The 17,433-nt window shown below is 42.2% G+C and overlaps 1 protein-coding gene across 4 annotated transcripts in view; it reads right to left on the minus strand.

The window, feature by feature from the left end:
* Positions 1–391: 391 nt before the first annotated feature.
* The window catches only part of SOBP (sine oculis binding protein homolog), a 157,013-nt gene continuing 139,971 nt past the window's right edge, over positions 392–17,433 (minus strand). For all 4 annotated transcript variants that reach the window (XM_079149032.1, XM_079149031.1, XM_079149033.1 and 1 more), the window contains one exon: positions 392–553. The gene's annotated coding sequence lies outside the window, so the exon portion shown is untranslated. The remainder of the gene's footprint in view (positions 554–17,433) is intronic.

The following is a 17,433-nucleotide window of genomic DNA, read 5'->3' on the forward strand; positions in this document are numbered from 1 at the left end:
TGGACAGAGATGAATCTGAAGCGTCGGGACTCCAGTGCCATCCCTCTCCGCCATCAAAACGTGAACAGTATAGGTCCAAAACCATACAATGCAAATCACAACTCTTAGTGTAGCAGCAAAACCACAGCAGTTTTTAAAAAGATTTTAAAAAGATTTTTGTTTTCCAATCCGTATCATCTTCTAGCCTTGGCCGCTGAGCCTTGAAGATGGGGCGGGGAGAATACCTACATTGGTCCTTGTGGCTTGTTGGTGTTTTGTTTTGTTTTTTTAAAACCAGGGGCGAAATCCCTAAGTTCCTCTGGGGAAAAGCAGAGATGGTGGCAGCAGGAAGGCTGGGCCCGCTTGGTGGGTCCAAGACGTGCTGGCTTCTCTGGGCTAGAGGCCACCGAGGGAGGGCTGCTTCCTCTGAGATGCTTAATGACAGGAAGCGGCTTTATTTGCTTGAGTTTTAGCCAGAGGGGGTGGTGAGCTGACCAGCTGGTGTCATTGGATGGCGTGACATGGTTTGCTCTGCGCCCTCTCTCCATGCAAGGTACCCTGGGAGTGAGCGTTCCTGGGAAAAGAGGAGAAGAGGCCATCAGAATGCACTGGACCAAATCCCCACCCACCCACTCACCCCGCCCCGCTGGGGAGAACCCAGGCATGAGTCAGGAAGCAGCACGCTCCGCAGCAGCCGCCAGTTCAGACCTAAGATGAGCCCCCAGAACTAAGGCAGCACAGCGTGATTTCAGCATGAGTCTCATTCACGGTCTGCTCAGGGTCAGCACTGCCAGCTTTGTGTGAAGAGATGAAACTCGAGCCCTTTTTGGAAGACCATAATGAGCACCGTGCACCACGCCCTTACCCGAAGACCGCAGCATCCTTTGCAACCCAGCAACTTTTACCCTCCACATGACTGCATGCTTAACCCACAGGAGGTCCCTGGAGTCATCCAAGGTCACTCCAAATCCAGGCGAGGTCATCAGGGACCCTGGAATTCCAGACCTCACCCCTGTACTCCAGGTGTCAGCTGTGCTGTTTGCAGAAGGAAGGCCCAGAGATTCGCTCTTTAGCAAATGACAAATTACCACAAACATATGGACTTCTCTTCAGAAGTTTCCTACAGAGGCAACTGAGCTGGAAGAGATGTTGCCCCTCTCTCTTTGTGGGTCTTGCCTGTCAAAGGTGAGACTTGGGCTGGAGTTGTAGCTCAGTGGTAGAGTACTCGCCTGGCACGTGTGAGGAACTGGGTTCCATCCTCAGCACCACATAAAAATAAATGAATAAAATAAAGATATTGTGTCCATCTACAACTATATTAAAAAAAAAAAAAAAGGTGGGCCATTCATATTCCTTCACAGGCAAAACAAACAGGAACACAGGACTGGAAGACAATAAACCACCAGGGCCTTGGGATTTGGGATTTTTCACCAGGCAAGTCCATCTCCAGGGAATTCCCATCCCCACATTTACCACAGACATGAGGCTCTGTCTCTTCATGTCCACTGATTTATTTCACTTGCTATCAGTCCCTGAAAAACAGCCTACCGAGGACATTCAGTCACTCTCAGGAAGCAGCCTCAGACTGCCCAGCGAGGTCTAGGGCTGGGGCTGTTTCAGGCACGTCTGTGCACTCTGCCCCTGGTTCAGAGTCTGGCCTAACACTTTTTGCCAGACGAATGAGAGTCAAGCAGCTCTCTTCCTCTTAATAAATGGGGACATCAGAAATATAAAAGGGCAAAATTTGGCTAATGTGCAGTGGTGACAGAGACTTGTAAACATCTTTACAACTATTGAGATTATTCTCAGAACAATGAACAAATAATTTCAGAGAGAAGATAGAATTGAGGACTTGAAAGGACCCCAGACCTAATATACAAGAATTTCCTCATTTTATGCATGAAAAAATGACAGCCACAGAGAAACCTGGAATCTTGCTCAGGGTGCTTGCAACATGAATTTAGCACTAGTGAGGAGGTCAAATGCTCACTGGGAGAACTAAGGAGAAACTTGTGCTTTGAACTCTGCTATCCAAATCCTGGTGTTAATGGCAATGATAATAATCATCAGCCAAAAACAAGGTTTGAAAAACTCAATGTGCACGACAGGAAATGCCTGAGTTACCCAAATCACATTAAATCACCAGATCTGTGAGCATTTAATATGTATATTAAATAACCAAAGTGAAAATGCAAAACACCACAAATATGCAATGGGGGTGGAATTACAAGGCCATGGAAACCTTTTCATTTGGCATGGTCAGATTTGGAAATGGGGATATTTATTTCTGAATAAAAAGTCCACATTATCTCTCTGTCTCTCTGTCTCTCTGTCTCTCTGTCTCTCTCTCTCTCTCTTGAGACACAACGGAAAGCAGGAATATAAAAACAAAAAGATCATAGGGTGTGGTAGCCCACATCTGTAATCCCAGTTATAGGAGGCCAGGGCAAGAAGATGGCAAGTCCTAAGACGCCTCAGCAACTTAGTGAGATCCTGTCTTAAAATCAAATCTAAAAAAGGACTGGGGATGTAGCTCCTGGGTTCAATCCCTACTATCCACGCCCCACAAGCCATCAAGAACCACTATCAAGCGGTGGTGGTGCACACTTGTAGTCCCCAACTACTCAGGAGGTTGAGGTGGGGCCCTAAGCAACTTTGCAAGACCCTCTGTCTCTAAATAAAATACAAAAAAAAGGGCTTGGGGTGTGGCTCAATGGGTTCAATCCCCAGTACCCAAAAAAACAAACAAACAAACAAACAAACAGAAAACACTATTAAAGGGGAGGTCATAAAATATTGGGAAAGAGCTGTGGAAATGACAAGTGGGTCCAAAGACACAGGGGTAACTTCATCTGGTGATAGTTCTTGTGTGTTTATTGAACACAGCCTGGAAGTGACTCTGGAAGGAGGAAAACTATCTCCACCTCTGGGCTGGGACCAAAAGTGGCTGATCTTGGAGTCTGAGGGGACCTCTGAATTCTTTAAAAAAGAAAAGAGAAAAAGAGGTGTTTAACATTTCTTCCAGTGACTGGGAAACACCACCATTTTTAATTGCTTACTCAAGAATGCTGCAACTGCTTCTTCAATGATGTAGCTTTTTCTTTAATGTAATCATCACCAAAAAAAAAAAAAAAAAAAGGAATATCTTTCAAATAAGTTTCTTTGTATTCAAATCACCTTTGGACAAAGACCAAACATGCCCAGCATACTAGGATAAAATTTTCAGGCTTTCATAAGAGACTGGGAAAACGGGATTATAATGAGAGCCATTCTGGAACCTTAACTACAGCGTTTGCCATCCCAAACGCTATAATAATCATTATTATTCTCTGGTATCTATTATTGTCTGGTAAATAATATGTGTTTTCCCCCAAAGTTCTAAAGGGTGCAGCTGCGCTGAGCTCTATTTTTTGCAGCCCAGCTCCTGTCGCTCTGAAACCTCCTCACACCGAGCAGATTTGAAGAGAAGAGCACAGTGGACCATTTCTGCCCTTCTTCCCTCTCACCACATTCTTGTGTGCCTGGGACACCCCCAGAGGCCAGATGGTGGCGGTACAAGCCCCTTTCTGCTAGTAACATTTGAGGAGGGGGTGGTCCTGCAGTCAGTGTCCACAGCTCTGGGTCTGGCGCCAGCTCTGCCCCTCACTGGTGACCAAGGAATGGGTGCTAGAATCACTGACAACGAAGAACCAAGTGTGGGCTTCACTTTCTTGATATTTACTGGTACTGGCCAGCAAGGTAAGGAACCCAACAGAGATGGGAGTGAGCCAGCTCAGATTTTTAACAGTCGTCATGGCAGGAAGTTTCAGAGCCTTATGTCCTTGCCACAGGGAGGAATCCTGCGGAAAAAACAGTCCTCTCTGTCTAAAGTTCTTCATCTGTGCAAAGGGGAAGTTACACCAATAAGTGAGACACAGACCCAAGTGATAGTCCAGCATTGTTCTCACTAAGTGGATGGCCTTGGGCCTGTTCCTCTTCCACTTCTTCCTATCCTAAGCCTTTGCTCCTTTCTCTATGACTTTGGGGCCTGGGTGACACTTTCTATTATATCTTCCATCTCTCACATGTTGTGATTGTGGGATCTTTGGACAAAAGCCAGTATCAAATATGTAGTATTAGAAACTTGAGAAACTAGATATTAATCTATTGCCATTATATAAGGAAGCCTAGTAATGTGTGGACCTTTCATTTTAGTCTCCTTTGCTCAATTAATGTCACAGATGTGAACATTCCTGTGTGTGTGTGTGTGTGTGTGTGTGTGTGTGTGTGTGTGTGGACTTGCCCCTGTTATGTGGACCAACCCCCACACACAACTACACACAAACAAGCCCATCTCTTGCACCACATATGCACCATGTATGAAGGCTAATACCACCATGCATGGTCTCTATTGGGCATGGATGGCCAGTTATCTTCAGAATTTCAGGTCTGCCTGTCACCTTTGGTTAAAAGAATGCAATATCCTCTCATGGAATCATAAGTGCACAACAAGAGTGACGAGAGATTCTCTGTCCACCTGGAAAGTCAATTTCCCATTTCATGAGGGAAGCATTGCTAAGAATGTGATTTACTCCTCCTCCTTTATCACACAAAAATTTCCAGAGAACTATAAAGAACAAAAATGTGTCTAAAAACTAATTCTTTTCAATGTTAATACTGTCAAAATATGGACATTCTCACCTTTACAACTTTGACCTTTATAACCTGAGATTTATGTTGTCGCATTTCACCGTTTCCAAAAGTAAATGTGTATCCAGAGAAAAATGTCTGCCTCATTCTAAAACCCAACATGTCCAAGCCAGCCTCTCTGTGGTATGAGATTCCACTTCAACCCGGGAGCCCACCTCCATTAATGTAACTCATTTTTCCCTCAAACTCTTAGTCTTATTTCCTTCCTTAAATACCTTTGTGATTCGCATGATCAAAATCCATACCTCTGTCCTCACTCAGTTAGAAGGCAAGCTCTCCCATGTTCATTCCCAGGAGTCTAAAACCCTGTGGCACCAGCTCACCGATGTGTAAGAAATGCCTGCTGCCAAGCCGGCTTGCCTTTGTCCGATTACCCAGGCCCTCGCAGAGAGCCACTCACTCGGGCACCGCTGCCCATCACTTATCACAGTTAAATACAGCCATTACGTGCTGGCCGTGGCAACGCTGTTTATCTGGGACAATAACGAGTCCCTGAGGACTGGACTGCTCTCAGGTAGCTGCAGCTATTCTGGGGCACTCACAGGGTAGTGCCCTGTGGTCAATGAACAGAGCCACCTGCGCTCGCTGATAAACTCTGAGTGTGATGCCAGATAGTGGTCCCTACACTAAGCCCATCCCGGCAAGGGCTGCAGCTTGGCAAGGTTTTGCTGAAAGGTGTTCCTTCCTCCCCTGTCCACCATTGCTTCATGAAGAGTTTGAAATGGTACCAGAATGAAAACTTTATATTTGAAGTGGATGACATCTCTTTTCTTATAGCTCATTAATTGATTAAAATAATTGCAAAATAGCTTTTCTTTCTAGTGTGATTGTGACTGGAAATGACCCATGGTAAGAAGAGCATGTGGCAGCCAAGGGAGAGCTTCAGCTCAGCTCAGTGCTGGGCTCTGGTCTGAATCACAGTTTGGTCGCCATGGTGCTTCTCACCCTGTGCATTTTAAAAGCAAAGGTCACATACATTTAAAAGACTTTTAAACCAAATATAAGGCCTTGTTTTAAATTTTTTTATAATTTTCTCCTTTAAGTATTTCTCCAAATGGGAACCTGGCATAATATGTTGAAATCAAAGAGTTGCTAAAACGTTTAGATAAATGAAATCCATGCCCCTTTTCTAAGAGACAAAAAATTAAAATTTATTCTTTAAAAACTTAAAATCAATAAAAGTCACAACCATTTAAGATTCATTACTGAGGAAACGCTGTTTTTGTTTGTTCTACAAAATAAATTTTTATTCTTCTTTACTTTGCTGATTTTATAAGTTAAATGGGGAGAGAAGTCTGTTTGTCCCTACAAGTGGTCATTGCTATTTCTTGCTGACCTCTGCAAGTTTCGGAAAGACAACAAACCCAGACCATGAAACCCCCTCTTATGCACTCACCTGTCTTTATCTTCACCCTGGGCTCTGATCCTCCTTACCTTGACTCCTTTCTGGAACCTAGGAGTTTAAGCAAACCAAATGACCCAGTCTCCGGCCCTTTACTAAAAGCATTGAGGGATTTGTGAATAACAGTATACTTTTAAATTTTTATTTTTTACAAACATACTGGGCTAGGTGGCTATGCCCATCCCCCAACCACAAAAAAAAAAAAAAAAAAAAAGAAGAAGAATTACATGATATTGCCAATGTTCTGCAGGAAATTTTGAAAAAAGAGTCTAGAGCCTTATGTCCCTGACTTTCAGGACTAAGGACTTCTTCCTGTGGTTTGGGAAGCTTCAAGGTATTCAAAAAAAGGTGTCAATTTTTATTGAGCATCTAGGTATTTTTACGTACTAATTTCACTGGAAAACAAGTCTAGTTTATATTCTTTTCACGTATACAATTATTTGAGAGAAATAGTAATGCTCCTGAAGTGTTTATTATTGCATCCATTTTACAGATGAAGCAGGAAGGTTGGGGAATTTACTTGCTCAAAGTCACCAGCTAGAAAGGGTGATTGCAGGATCCCAAAGTCCAGGCTCCCCTGCTCAGCAAGTGCTACCCCAAGTCCAGGTTTGTCTCTCTTCTTCTTTATCATGACAGTGGTCATCATGTCAGAGGTATATGTGGCTCTAGAGACATGCAATCTTTGCAAATAAGAACTCTGAGAAGTTCTTTGATAAGAAAAAAATATGCATTTTCATTCAAGTCCCATTCAATGCACAAACTAGCTGATGAGCAAGAGATAGGCTTCTGTGACTCAGCAGGCCCCTGGCCTGCCACCTACTCCTTACTCTCTCCCCGCTCTGTGACTGCAGGAGTGGTGTCACTGCATCCCTGTTAGAGATGCTAAGTCCTAGATGAATTAAGAGACTTGTCCAAGGTGTCAGTGAAAAGGTCAGAGTCATATTCCTCTTCTGATTTCTACCACTCTACTCTCTCAAGACTGTTGCCTTCCAAAATTTTGCCTTGGACAAAAAAAAATTTTTTAAATTATTATGTTAAGGCTTAGCTTATTATCTCTCTATTATCTGAACACAAGCATTTTAGGTGTCAAGAAGGAACACTGAGAAAAAAACAGCTTCACATGGCAAGTAGCTATCTATGGCCTGTGGATCAATAGCAGATTTTACAATTTTAGGTTAGGCTTGGAAAAGCAGTCTTTCCCACACTTTATTTACACTTTACAGCCAGCCCATTGAGGGAGGGGGTAAGGAGGGAGGGGAAAGAGAAAGAGAGAAGGAATGCTTCATATTAGCAAAACAAGCAAACAAATGAAAAACCTGTAAAAAGTGACAAGGAGAATACTGAATTTTCCTCTTAACAGCAAAGGGGATGGCAAAGGAGTGGGTAATAATTGCTTTTCTGCCGACTTTCAGCCCCTCAAGCCCAGATGTGCGGGTATGTCTATTTCTCCTCTGAAATCAGCTGCCCGATGTGAGGATATCATGCAGTGGGTGGCAAAATATGACTCTGTCCTTGGCACAGGGTGTGTAACTCAAGCAGCTTCAGTCGGATCCTGTGTCCCACTGGAAGGAAAAGCAGATGAGGATTCAGGTTCTAATCCTGGCTGTGCCACTCGGCGACCTTGAGCATTTGCTCTTTTTGTCCCAGCTTGTACTTGAAAAAGTGGACTGAGAGATTTTATGAGAATTTCTGGAATGGTTTCCCTAACCTCTGCACTTGACAACATGGAAGTGTTTGATTATTTTCCATTACAATCCAAGGGAAGAAGTCCTGGGCTACACCAGGACAATTCTTAAAATAAGCATCTCTTATGAGCCAGGTAGCTCCTGGGCATTTGAAGTTAGGTTGTTTATGCTGGAGCTGAAAATTCTGTGAAGTAGGGGTTCTTCATTTTTCATACATAAGGCATGCCCGGTGGTTTTGCCTATGAACTGCAGAATCAGGGCTGGTCAAATCCCAGCATTGCCATTTTATCGGCCACATGACTGGATAAAATCTCTCACCTCTGTGTGCCTCAGTCTCTTCTTCTAAAGTGGATTTAAAAATAGTCTCCTCTGGCAATGTTGTTGGTATGCAGCATTTGGAACACTGTCTATGTGTCGAACATACTTAATGAATATTAGCTGTTATAATTATTTAATGAACAATGCAGGCCCAGAGGGGCTATAAAAAAGTGCCCAAATCCTCACAGACAGAAAGGGACACAGCCAGCTTTCAATTCCAGACAGGTCTCACTCCAGCCCTGTGCTCTTCCCCCAGGCAATTCAACCTTTCCAACAGGACAGAAACCGCCATTCCTAGGGCACCCACAATGGGTCACACTTCATACACTCCCTTACCTGTCCCTCATAGCAACCTGGTCATTACTTGTGACACACAGACTGAGGTTCAGAGAGCTTAAGTCACTTCCTCCCTCACCTAGTAAATGGCTCCACTGGGATTTGAACCCAGGCCAGCTCAATTCCAGGGCAGTTCTTTTTCACTAAACCACACTGGCGACACCCTTCTCTATTAGGAGCCCACTGTCACCACATGTGGAAGCTTCAGACCTATAGTCCTGGAAATGAGAAAAGATAAAAGAACATCTTCAGGAAGTTCCCAAACGCCCTTAAAAGTAGCTGCGAGACCGGGAGGATCTGTTTCAACTTTGAGAAAATCTTTGTAGGTGTGTGAGGGATAATGAGCCACCCAGGCCTCCCTGCTGCTCTTCAGTTCAAGGACCGAGAGCTGGGCATATCACTGTGGTCACTGCAGCATCTATGTGGTCCTCATCAGGGAGTCTTTTGCTTGAAGACTTCTGCACAATATCTGCACAATCCCAGACATTCTTAGTTCCCCCAAACAAGTCAAGGCCACCAGCATGATCCTGCACTGCACTCTTGCCTACTGGCTCTCCTCAGAGTTTTTGGCGGGGCAGAAGGGGGGTGGTTTCCATGACAACCTCCCTCGCCCCTGCTCCCAGCATCCCTTTCATTGGACTTGGAAATAACCTTTGGTTGTAAGGTTTCCTTCCACCATGAGCTGTGAGGTCTCCTTAGGCCCACTCTGGGACAAAGAAGTTCTTTCCATTATCCTGCTACAATGGCTTTATGTACTTAAAATTTAGATGTGTCAGCTGATACCCCTCTAGTGATAACATTCCACAATGATAACCCCCTGCTGGTAATTAGCCTGTCATCAGAATGTGATGCTCAGCTTTAGCAATGCCAGTCTTTCCTCTCTTTCTTTCAGTCTAGGAACAGCTGCTAAACTAATTTTCCTCAAACAGATTTCATCCTGTCACTTCTCTGCTCAAGGTCTCAGTAATGTTGCCCTAATGCATCCAGGACCAATTTCTCCACTTCCAGTCATCCCACCTTGTTTTCCTCCAGTTTCATGCTCCTCAAAAAATCTGTGGTCAAGCCTCTGGCTCCAGCCAACTGCAACTGGAAGGTCATCCTAACATAGCCTGCTTTCCTGGACCTGAGTGTCTTTTGACATTCAACTGCATCCCTCATTCCTATACTCTGGACCCCCAGCCCATGTCCCTCCACAGGCTGAGAACCGAACTGATCTTATCTGCTTTAAGGAAACACTATCAAGGTTAGCTTCATTAACTATCTCCTGACCGAGACTCTTCTCATTCATTTGCTCAACAAATACTTGTGTACCCATCTGCCTGTCCCTGTACTAGGCACTTGGTTACAAGGAGTGAACTGGACATTGTACCTCCTTCCATGAAGCCTATTGTTTGCAGTATCAGGTCAGTTTGCAGGTTCTGGATGTTGCTTCTAAAAGTGATATTGTTTTTTTCTTGTCTTTCTTAGTTCCCAAACAAGACAGGGACATCTACCATATTTCCCACATTTGTCTTTTCTCTTTCTTTCATTCTTTCTCCCCCGACTTCCCACGCCATGTTTTAATAACACAATGATATGAACAAAGTCAGTGTTAGATACTGTTAGTGAAAAATGGATTACATTTTACCCTCCAGAGAAATAAATGAAGACTATCTCTGAACCATGAATGAGCAAAAGGAACTGCCTCCCTCTGTTTGAATATGTTAGGAGTTTACTAAGTTTTATGGATTATAATATATGAATTAAGTACAAATTAGGGACTTATAAAATCCCAGTATAGGACTTTTAAAAGTTATTCCTGTGTATAACTCCCCCCCCCCCCACAACACACATACAAAGCTAAGACAGAGAACAAGATGATGGATCAGCAGACCAGACAGTGAGAAGTGCTGTCAAAATCGGGACTAGAACCCTGAACCAGCAGCCCTCATCTTCGTGTGTAAAGTCGGAACATTTTCCACCAAAATTGTTTAAAAATAATTTTTCAATAGTATGTGAGAATCATGTTGCTCAAACTTTGGAGGATATGAAAATAGCCATTAAGTCCCGTGTTTATGATGTCATCATAGTAAATGGACAAATGGAAGGACCTGGGTATATTTTTGGTTTGGCAAATTCTAGAACTATTTTTTCAAACATTTAGGGTTTGGCTAAAATCAAACCTTATTTTGCCAAGCACTTTGGCCTTAATTTTTAAACCCATGTGTATTTTTAAAAGAAATTCAATCTATATGTTTCTGACTCATTTACACTTAACTCATGAAAATGCTGTTTGGTAAGAACTATTAGATGTTGGAGCAAGTTTCTAAGTCTCTTTAAGTCTTCTTTTCCCCCATTCTTACCAGAAAGTTATATTTTGCTAGCTATAAAAGAGTGTTGAGCCCCAGAGGTCTGTGATCAGTTTGATTTATAACCTCCAAAGTTTAAATGGATTCAGAGTTTGGAAAAAGTTTTCCCCCTCCTCTTTTCCAAATGCCCAAATGGGCTACCTACGATGAAGACAGGCTCCTATATCTTACCTTCCAAGATAGCTGAAGGTGAATGGTGAATACATCCTATCTGTCAATACATTGTCCCTAAGACATCTGGAGGAGAACTATGACACTTAAGTTCATGTGGACACAGATTGAGATCTGACACTCTAATGGGAAGTTTACTAATTACACTTGGAATAAGAAAAAGAAGGCGAGGTCCGCGTGTCATGGCCAATGCCTGTAATCCCAGTGGCTCGGGAGGCTGAGGAAGGGGGATCACAAGTGCAAAGCCAGCCTCAGCAACTTAGCATGACCCTGTCTCAAAATAAATAATAATAATAATAATAAAAAGGGCTGGGGATGTGGCTCAATGGTTAAACACCCCTGGGGTTCAATCTCTGGTATCAAAAAAAAAAAAAAGGAAAGAAAGAAAAAGAAGTGAAACTCAATGTGGTTCAAACTAGAAAGAATGCTTTACACTGTGTACTGGGGAAATTTTTTTTAAATCACAGATAACCAACTCTGTTTATAACTTTTTATACATTTTTAAAATTAGCTGAATCTACTAAAAATGACATTTGAATTAGAACCAGAAAAGCAAGAAGAACGTGCCTGCATGCTGCAGTGGCTTCACCCTGCATCCTCTGGAATCATGCTCAGATACCGCTCAATTACAGTATTCTAGTGGGAGAGGGCTTTTGGATAAAGTACTTAAAAATGGCTTATAAATATTTAAAGTCTAAGCATCTAACAAATCATAATGACAAAGTTTTACATTTAACCACATGTGCTCCAAATATCTTGAAATTACTCTAAATATGGGTTTAAAATATCAAAAGGACTTGTTGATGGGATGCAGAACTTCACAGGGAAACTTAAACCTGATCATTCTTGCTCCCACAACACCCAATCTGCACAATTTTTTTAAAGTGTGCGTGTGTAGATTTCTTTAGAAAAAGATCATGTTACAGTCTGAATTTCCAAAACAAGAGTGGAAGGATGAAATATAGGGTTTCCCCTTCTCTCACCAAATGCAGTTTGGTCACTTTGCTTCTAGATAATTTGTTATTGTAGGTTGGCTCAAATTTAAGACAGTAACATTTTAGAAGCACTTGGAGGACTAAGCCTGCTGCAAGGAGGACACCATTATAAATTGAGACACTCGTGTCGTATGGGGATACCACTCATTTCCAATACCAAAAATGTGTCTAGGGCGATGAGTCATGCAAATGAGGGAGAGAGAAACTTTTTAATGACATTTTTGGGATATTAGGTCAAAGTGTCATACCAAATGAGTCCATAAAGTGTGTTTTTCCTTCTATTCTTTAAATACTATCAGTTACATTCTGACTTTCCTTTTTACTCAAACAAAACGTAGCTTGGCTTCAAAGACAACACACCACACATTCTGAGTGGAAGACAAGAAGACAATCAGGGCTGGGACAGCCAAATATCTGAATAGAAATGAGGATGAGGAGCATGAAGCTTTGTTGGTCACAGGCCTGGCCCCTCGGCTTTGTGGAAAGGCAGTTCTGCCCCTGGAGTCCCTGCTCCCTATTTGGAGTTGCATAGTAGGGCAACATGGTGCCTGTGCACAAGCATTTTTTGTCTGTGGATGGTCATTCAGTCCTGGGAACAGCAGAGTTAAGAGATCTCAAGGATATCTTGTCTGGTTGGCAACTTAAGAATAATTAGGAGTACACTCAGGAACTGCCGATTCCAAATTGTATTTGTTGTTGTTGTTATTTGCTTCTGCTCCCTTTTCACTAGAATCTCTTAAAAGACAACAACAACAAATACACAAATATGTGTGTGTTTCCCTCCCTGCTGTTGATGGCCCATGTTCTCCATTCTGATTTCTCCCTACTTTCATCTCAAGGCCAATGCTATGAAGATCCCCAAATCTTGAGGCGCATCATGGAGTTAGAATGTACAACTGGCATCTGAGATGGCATTTACTCCTTTTCCTTGAGAACGGGATGCTATTAAATGCCACCAGTGCTGTTTATCTCCTAAAGCTAGTTTGTTTCTTTTAATGAATTCCCTTTTTGCCTTTTGAAGGCGTTAAAAAAAAGTCTACATACGCAGAATGCATCACCTTGACATCCACCCACATATAAAGTGTTATGCACTTAAAATGGCAGCTGAAGGATACAAAAGAATTCTGTGTGGAACATGGTGAATGAAAAGCGAATGCCCCCACCCTGTCCCTTTGGCACGGTCTCTTTGACAGGAAAGTCTGGAAAAGGCAGGGTGACCGGGTGGAGGTAAATGTTCCACCACATGAGGTAAGTGTTCCATGCTGTCTTGTGTTCTGGTCCTCAGACATCTCTGCCTCTCTGAAATGCTTGTCTGCATGAAGGTAGGTGTAAATGATTGGGCCATGATGCACAGGCAGCCACTCAGTGTGACAAGGGAGTGATTCATGGAACCTAGTCCTGAAGTCTCTTTCCAGTACCCTTTCTGAGCAATGGCTTGTTAACAGCTGGTCAACCATTTGCCCTTTTCCAGTACACTCTCTCGAGTGAGGAAGCATGCCGGAGAGTTGGGGGAATGGGGCCACTCCCAGACATCTGTCCACAATGTCCCTACATTTACTGACCTGCCCTTTTTTCTGACTCCAGCTATCCTGCTCTCTGGGCCTCAGTGGCAGGGTAGATAGGTTTCCTACAGAATAATGGCATCTCGCCATAGCATATAAATTTTGAAAATCCAGGTGCCAGGGAAGCACCTAGTTTGTTTCTTTTCTTGCTTCCATTTACTTCTTTCTCCATTTGCTAGATTTGGTAACTTGGAACTTCTGCATTGTGTCATTAAGATACTCTTTTCAAGGCAAGTACTACATTATGTAGCTGCAACGGTAGTTTTGCAACATTGAGCCCATAGCCAAAATTGCCAAAAGTAAATGCTAAATTTTAAAGGAACCTTACAATTAATTTAACTTTCTCAGAGTAATAAAAAAGTCCAACTCAGATATTTCTTGCTAATAATGTAAGATAATCCTTTAGAGATACAGAACCAAATCTGTGGACCTCTTCTCCCAAGTCAATGCCTCTATGCATAAGCACATGAAACTTTCCATGAAGTTTCAGGGGGAGTTGCTGAAGGCCATCCATATGGACTAGTCCTTGGGGGCAGGAGGCCAGCTTTGGGGGACTGCCACATGGACTGGAAGGTGCGAAGATCACATCCAGGACTGGTACTGTACTCACACCACCCTGTGTGGGTGTCCCTCTCAAAATTTTATGCACTAAGCACTTTTCTGGCCTCTGGTCTCATCCTAGTTCCAGGCCTGCTAAAGATGGAAGGTTTTGACTATTTCTGAAAATAATAATTACATGACCACATTATCTCAAATTCCATCATAATCTGATTGACATAACACCTAAAAGTCAAATTCTTGCACATTAAAATCTCTCTTTCAAGACGTTTGTCAAGAAGGTTAACATGAACCTAGCAGCTCATTGAATGGGACATATCTATGGTCCATCTTGACCCTGTTTATTCTTAAAGCTTTTTTCTACAAGTCTGGAATGACCACAGAAAGGATGCTGTCAGGATCTCCCCACTCACAGATGGGCATGACACCAACTTGATCTGGTGGTTTCTCACCAACTCTTTGAAGTACCTCTACTAGAACTATAAGGCCAACTGCATCCTGACAGACAAGGGTAACCTTTAACTTAGGGACTGTCACCAATGAACATGTCCAACCATCATATTCTGGAACCTTAAACAGTTCAAGTTTAGCATAGGATCTGAGCACATCCAGTCTGTACTAATTTCCTCTTGTCTCTCTCAGTTTTCCTTCCTTTCTCAGTTTTAAAAGTAGGTGTCCATAGTATTGTTTTGAATAATCATACTATTATTGTAACATTATTATTCAATAATAATACTTTTTTCTCCTACTTTGGTCTGAGAAACCAAACTGGCAAAAAATTATTTGCCACCTCCATCTTTTTGGCTTTCCTAATGAGATGAACCCCTTGCCTTAAAATAATGGGTTCTGGGATTGAGGCTGCATGACCAATTAAACTCCAAGAAATCAACATTACAGGTCTCTCCTCCAGTTCCCTCCGAGAAAATGCACAGCTGAATCTTACTGGTGACCCTGAATAGCATCATGGAGTCAGAACCAGAGAAAAGAGTTTCATATTTTCTTTCTATATGTTTTTATGGTTCTAGAAACAAATGAATTTGGGAACCACAGAGGTGGGAAGTTGTATGGACCTGTTATTTCTAGAGAACGGAAGAGTGGGGGTGAAAGGGTTACTCCTGGAATACATTTTTTCCATTGATTATTTTACTTAAAGAGAATATGTAGTTTCCCTGGAAAACTGATGAGGGGGGACATTTTCTTTTGAATATCTTCAAACATTTGCAAATGGTTACTCTGAACTCCCCAATGTACCATAAACAAGTATAAACTGTAGAAATTCAGAAAAATGTATAAATACAAACAGCTATCCCCCAAGCTCCCAGGCAAAGACAAAGAAGGGAGTATTCCATTTATAAGTGTAATTCTTTGTGGATAGAATAGTTTGGGAAATGTTTATACATTGTTTTCCTTATTATTCGGGGGGATTTTTTCTAGCTACAGAAGCTGCAGAACTAGTATTTAGAGACTTAGAAGTTGAAGATTAAAGGGAGTTTACAACCTTTTACAATCTTCAACTAAACAATTAGTCCTGCATCTGGGGAAAATCATTTGAAATCATTTGTAGTTGTATCGACAAATAAGAAAATATAAAATCAGGTTCAGAATAACTTGAAAATGGAAGGGGAGGGCTGTAATTTGCAAAGAACTAACAAATATGATGTCTTCATTGAAGATTGCTATAGTTGGGTTGATTTTGAGATACAGTCTGCTTTGGATCTATTTTAAATGTTTTTTTTTTTTTTTAATCATAATATAGTATGAGACAGGTGGACATAGCAAGAATGAAGAACACTGACAAGAGCTGCTGACAGACTCTCCTGTGAGAAATCATAATGAATCACCAACAGGCACATGGGACATTGCTCACTGGCACCTCACCCTCGGCATCTCAGACTGCATTCTGCTTTGGGCTCTTAATGCTTTCACTTTGGTTTTTTTTTTTTTTTTTTTTTTGCGGTGCTGGGGTTCGAACCCTGGGCCTTGTGCTTGCAAGGCAAGCACTCTATCGACTGAGCTATCTCCCAGCCCTCACTTTGATTTTAACTTGTCATCAAAGAGTGCCCCATCAGGGCACAAAAGCTACCCAGTTCTTTATTTAATGGATGCATTTCAATTCCCCCAATCATATGAATGGGTTGGGTCTCTGAAGGTATAGAAGAAAAACAGCCCCGTGTGTGCACAGAAAAGCAGGAAGGGCCAGAGGGTATGAGTGAGTTATGGCAGGTTGAGGCTGCGCTGTGAGGTGATATGGAACTACTGAGGGCAAGTCGAGGTGTGATTGACTGGAGGAGAGATGCCTCTTCCCAGCTTCTTAATCACTTGCCTTGTCACCTCTCAGTAGCCAACAAAGCCTGAGTATTTTTTACTTTAGAGAAAAACTGTAATTTCTTGGGGGATCCATTACAAAAAGAACTCTGATCTCAAGAGGTATTATCTGAAATTGGTTGAAACCAGGTTAATATTTGTAGTAATGATCCTGGTCCACATGTAAGACCCTCACCTGATTCTTTATTCAGAAACATAGATCATCCAAATAGCCATCATATATTTTGTGCTTTTATGATCTTTCAGTCCCATGCTACTTACAGGCCTATGTCACTATTTCTGACCAGGTCACTTCTCAACTCCACTAATGGAAGTGAAATCTTTCACCTTCCCATTCTTTCTTTAATGTTATTTGAATGAATGATACTAGAATGGGTTTAAGTGTTAATTCCCAATGTTTTCTGACTTACGAAGGTGGTCACTTTGTTGTCATATACCATCCCATTACTCAAAGCTTTGTTAAGCAGATGAAATTACTTTTGTGAACGAATCAGGGTCATTTTCAACTGAGTTATCTGCGAGAAGGCTGAAGCTGTCTTCAGACAATAGAACTCGTAGATGTAAAATCAAGAAGGAACAGTGAACTCATTGATAGTATTCCACTTAAACTGGCAAAGCCATCAGTGGAAAAGGAAACTTCAAATCATGGTAACTGAGAATCCCTTTTTATACCATCCAACAAGTCTCCTGCTCTGGTTCTGCGCTTCCCAAGCAAACCTCTGGCTTTGTGAGGTGCCCATGTAACTACACCAACCTAGAGACAATGGGATGGGCACACCACATCAAGAGTTACGCTCCGTGATCTTGTGTCCCACCACATATGTTGTTGTAGCTGGAAAAATAAGAAATATTACCCAAAGAACTGGGGAAATTGGTAAACAGGGGTTTGGTGTTTTTTAGAAACTCCTTCAGAACAATTGAGGTGGACAAAAAAATTCAGTAAGTGGAGGAAGGAACTTATTAGCCTATTCTCCTACAGTGGGGTAAAGAAAATGGAGTTCTGGAGTGTGACAGCCTGCACTTGAATCTCAACTTTGTTTTACTAACTTGACAGTCTAGGACAAG

This window comes from Sciurus vulgaris (assembly GCF_902686455.1).
Source record: "Sciurus vulgaris genome assembly, chromosome: 7".
Lineage (NCBI taxonomy): Eukaryota > Metazoa > Chordata > Mammalia > Rodentia > Sciuridae > Sciurus > Sciurus vulgaris.